Source organism: Octodon degus, unplaced genomic scaffold (assembly GCF_000260255.1).
Source record: "Octodon degus isolate 3935 unplaced genomic scaffold, OctDeg1.0 scaffold00144, whole genome shotgun sequence".
NCBI classification, from domain to species: Eukaryota; Metazoa; Chordata; class Mammalia; order Rodentia; family Octodontidae; genus Octodon; species Octodon degus.
Window position 1 is genome coordinate 1,339,590 of NW_004524720.1, and position 5,173 is coordinate 1,344,762.

The 5,173-nt window shown below is 47.8% G+C and overlaps 1 protein-coding gene and 1 pseudogene across 1 annotated transcript in view; both read left to right on the forward strand.

Annotated features, from left to right (window-relative positions):
• LOC101591186 overlaps positions 1–4,172 on the forward strand; it is a 28,327-nt pseudogene extending 24,155 nt beyond the window's left edge.
• Positions 4,173–4,596: 424 nt separating this feature from the next.
• The window catches only part of Wac (WW domain containing adaptor with coiled-coil), a 79,628-nt gene continuing 79,051 nt past the window's right edge, over positions 4,597–5,173 (forward strand). The window contains 1 exon segment of the mRNA XM_012517048.2: positions 4,597–4,718. The gene's annotated coding sequence lies outside the window, so the exon portion shown is untranslated.

Sequence of the window (5,173 nt, forward strand, 5' to 3'; positions counted from 1 at the left end):
CCGGGCCTGCACTCTGGGTCTGTTCAGGATCCCATGGTCCCGGTTGTCTCACTCACTCGCCGGGCCTGCGCTCTCCAAATATCCTTTCAACAAATGTTTATCTGATTTGTGACATGGAACTTTCATTATTGTGGAAAATTATATGACAAATAGTGTGAGAAAAATAGGAGGGTAAGAAGTGAGATACTGTTATGTAACATTTTCAGCAAAGACCTTACTGATAAGGTGGATTTAAGCAGATCTGAAGAAGTGATAATATGAGCTAAATAGGCCCAAAGGCAAGAGCAGCCAGAGGGTTAATAGTGCAAAAGTCCTGAAGCAAAGGCATACTTGGTACATGGAAGAGGATGGAGTGGAGGGAAAAGAATTACCAGGTAAAAGCCAGAGCAGAAGGAGCAACTTGCACAGGTGTTTGTGGATCATCGGAACTTTTATTCCAAGATGGATAATGATTGGTGTGTATTAAGATGGGGCACCTGTGATGGTGAATGAGACCTGGTGTGGTGGCACGCACCTGTAATCCCAGTGCTTGGGAGGCTGAAAACAGGAAGATCACTACAAATCCAATTTGTGCAGTGAGGCCCTGTAGATCCTGCCCTAAATACATTAAAAAAAAAAAAAACAAACAAACCTCTGGGGAGATAGTTCAGTAGAATAAGCACTTGCCTGGCAAGCACAAGAGCCAGAATTCAATCCCCAGTACCCCCCCCCCAAAAAAAAAAGTCTTACTGACTCTTACAGGATCCACCCTGTGTATGAGAGTAGACAAAGTATCAGGAGGACTTCACTGTGAGCCAGGTGAAAAGTGAGAGGTAGTAAACAGAGATCAGATTCTGGATAGATTTTGAAGGAAATAATGGCAGGATTTACTGACACAGTTGATGTGAAGTATAGAAAGATCAAAGATGACACCAGTTTTTACCCTAACTGGAAGAATGGAGCAGTCATTTGATGGGATAGGAAGGATATGAGTAGGACTTGTTTTTTTGGGTTTTGAGACAGCATCTTGCTATGCAGTTTGGGTTGGCCTTGTGCTTACTTTTTGTAGCCCCCAGACTGATCTCAAACTCATAGTGATCCTCCAGTGCTGGGATTACAGGTGTACGGCACCATGCCCAGGGTCCCAGGGGTTGGGACAGCATGCTGGACTTGGGATCCAACTTGGGACCTTGTGCTTGCTAAGTAGGTGCTTATGCCTCTGAGCTATCTCCCTAGTGCCAATTTTGGATACATTAAGTTTGTGATGCCTGTTAAACATTGAGGCAGTGCTATAAAGGTAAGTGTGAGACTAAGGTTTAACGGACTGGTGTGAGCTGTTAAATTGTTTGGTCACACATGCCAGTAATCTCAGCTGTTCAGGGTGCTGAGACAAGAGGATTGCAAATTCGCAAGGGCAGCCTGGGTAAGCTTTAGTGAGATCTTGTCTCCAAAACAGGTGGAGGACGTGTGGAGGCTGGGGATGTACTTATTGAGCACCACCAGGTTCTATCTTCAGCATCAAGAAAAGTGGGTTTCACCCAAGCAGATATTTGTATTGCCTAGGAATGGAGAACATAGTTACAGTTTTGAGATTTCAATTTTGGGGCGACTCCTGGATTTAGAAGCTATAAAATGAACCAGGAAGACATGCAAATCCTAGCAGGTAAGATGAAGAGCTCTGGGAAGAGAATTAGCTGTGTCAAATGCTAACAAGTCTAAAACTTGATTAGGGAACATAGACACAGATGATCTTGAGTAGATTCAGTAGGCGGACTAAATCTGATTGTTATGAGTTAAGAGACAAAGTATTTCTATAAAGGAGAGATTAGTGAATAGTGGGGTTATATTTGGAGGTCAAATTTTTTTCAAGATTATAACTTGTATAATTATTTTATAAGTGAATGTGAGCCAGTTCAGAAGGAAAAATTTGTAAGTGAAAATTCTAAGTAAAGTTCAATTTAATGCAAAAGTGGCAAGTTTACTCTTAGATAGGATTTATCTATAGCAACTAGCACTGCGCTGTATTTTTAGATGCAGAAAAGTTGGTTAGTTCAGGGTACTAGTACAACCATTACTGGAGGTAATGGGTTTAGAGGGCATGAAACACCTGGTTAAGAAAGTAGGATTAAGTGGATTAATGTCACCTGTAGATGAAAAACACATTAACTTTAATGGTAATACGACAGTTTTTGCCCAGCTGTTATGCTTGCTTGCAGGATTACACCGCAGTCAATTAACTGGGGTTGTGGTTTAGAAAGGTAGGGAGAAGAAAAGAATGCAGGTATTTTCAAAGGATTGAGCAGTGAGGCAAAAAACTTTTTTAAAAATTACTGTGATATTTAATGCATGTTTTAGTAAATACAGATAATTGTTATTTGTGGCAAGCATGTCTAATAAAGTCATGAACACTGACAGCTCTTAGGGTAAACACAAGGGTAAGATCTTGTGAGCCTTTGACCACATCTTCATGAGCAGATCAACATATTAAAAGAAACCTGATTTAACCAAAAGCACTAATGATAAATCTGAATGAAAGTTATCTGGGGGTGGTCAGATAGCGCAGTGGACTAAACACAGGGACCGGGGGTTTAAGCCCTGGTGTGCTGTGCCGGGCTGGCCCCAGGCCCACCCCTGAGTGTGTGCTGAGAGGTGACTGAGTGTGGTGGCGCACCACGGTAATTCCAGCCCTTGAGAGGCAGAAAATAGGATCACTACGAATCCGACCTGTGTAGTAGAGACGCTGTACTAATTTTTTAAAAAAGTTATTTAGCATTCCTGCTTTCTCCTTAAGGCTTATCAACACTACTCGGGGGATGTTTAGGGAAGGCATTTAAAATAACTTTTTTTTTTTTTTGGTCAGAACCAGGGATTGAACTCAAACCCTTGTGCTTGCCAGGGAAGTACTTATGCTACTGAGCCATCTCCCTGGCCCCAAAATAACAAAAATGTGCACCAATAAAAAAACACACAAAATATGGCAGTAACTATGTGTTATAGAAGACAATTGTTTACTGCATAAGAAGCAAAATAGACTGAGCTCTTGATCAGTCTCAGCAGAGAACATGGGTGTCAGGCAAATCAAGGTTCCATGGAGTTTATGTCCACGAATGCTGAGACTGATTTTGATATTACAAACAAATTTCACTGAATAGAATTTCAAATTTGTAATAACGAGGATTAACTGTACATTGAGTGAAATGTCCTTAACTCAGTTTAGTTTGTTATCAAATAGGATAAGGCAATTTCAGCAGTCACTCGCCTAAGTGGAATAGTGCTGCCAGCTTTCAAACTGTGCACATTATACATGTAGGTATTTTTTTTTTTTTTTGACCACTTCTAACCTGATTTTTTTTGTAACGGCGAATGGACCCATTGATCTCATATTTCTTTCTTTCTAACATCTTCAGTGGACATCAATAAGACTTTCACTGGTCCTCACAAAAAAAAAAAATTAGCTTTTGACAAATAAGCCTATGTAATTATCTTTTCAGTTGTGATTTCAGCTGCTCACATCATTCCATCTTTCTAAGTCTAGCAATAAGGTAACTTGTTGTATACCGAACATTATTTTTTGATAGTTTTCTCTAAACTCTTGGTTCTTCTGATTTGCATCTAACTCTGTATGCTAAATATTGTAGCTGCACTTTGGGTTCACTGCACCTTTTATTTACATCAAATCAATGCCGGCTCACAAAGAGCTCTGGGCACAACTAATAAGCCACTCGAGTACCACCCCGTATCAAGAAAAGGTTAATTGTTCAGGGTATCGGAAGGTTCCCCTTCCCTAAGTACACAAAACCAAATTTGGAACAATTCCATTTAGCGCACTCTGCCTTTATTCACTTCCAGAATCTCCAAATAAATTTTCTTTCACAAAAGGACCTTTAGGTAAGGGAGAACTAGAAGAGCAAAAGCAAGAACTGAGAGTAAAGTTGGAGAAGGAACATGTGGAAAACGCCGAGGCCACGCAGCACCGCTTTCTGCCGCCGCCCCCCACCCCCTTCGGCTGCTGTCATTCACCGACCTGCGCGGCGCGGCGCGGCGCGGCCTCGCGTCCAGAACCTCCGCTGTCGGCCGCACCGGCGCACGGCCTTCCTACACGCCGCAAGGGACCCTCACATCCTCCACAGTCGCCATTCTCGCCTAGAAAGCTCGCTTTCCTTCTCGCTTTTGGGGTGAGACTTACGGCCTAGCCGCGCAGGCCCGGCTCGCAGCAGCCCTGCCTGCCAGAGGCCGTCGCGCGCGGGTCACTTCAGCCGCAGCGGCCCTGTTCCAGATTCGGGTTCTAGGCGCGGCCCAGGGGCGCAGGACCATTCCGCGGGCCCCGCGAGGCAGCTCCGCGGTGAACGTCCGCCCGCCCTCCACTTCGGGGCTTTCCGACCACCCGCCAGAGCCCGAGGGGCGGGGGCCAGCGGCCGCAGCGCTCCCCGCAGGGCACACCTCCCCGCCGCCGCGGCCCCTCCAGGCGCACGCGCAGACACCGCCGCCCCCGGGATTTAGTCCGCGATGGCGTCCCTCGCGTCCCACCGTCTTCCTCCCGAAGGTAGCTCCCACCCTTTGCAGCTCGGAGTCCCTGGGACCAGCCGCCAGCAGGCCCCCGACCAGGACTACCCCTAAACTGGAACCACAGTAGCCAGACTTGAACGTGAAGACAAGAAGCGGCAACCGGAAAAGGCTGCCGGGCCGCGAGAAAGCAAGCCAGGCCTCAAAGAGGAAGAGGAAGGCCGGACTCAGCCGAGGTTTGCCGAAGGCGGCGCTCGGGAGCCACGCGGGGCGGGGGAATAAGCGAGGATGGGAGACGAGGGGCGCAGCGGAAATTGCCGAGCTTTTCCGAAGGCGGCAGCGTCCGAGTTGCCCGGATGTAGTTGGTGGAGCGGCAGCGGCGGCACCAGCGGCGGGAGGAGGAGGAGGAGGTAGAAGAGGAGGAGGAGGACCAGGCAGCGGCGGCGGCGGCGGGGGGGAGGAGGCAGCTGAGCTGAAGAAGGGGAAGGCGGAGGAGGCAGTCGCTCTCCGCGGGTCTGAACCGGACGCGTCTTCTTGCCCCCTCCCCCCGGTGCGCGCTGCCGCCGTGTAGTTGGCGCCGCTGCCCCGGCCGAGCGTGAGCGTGGTGTGAACGGAGGGAGATGGCCCGGGAGCGCCGGCGCCAGTAACGGGGCGGTGCTGAGCGTCGCCGAGGGCGCGCCGGGCCGGGGCT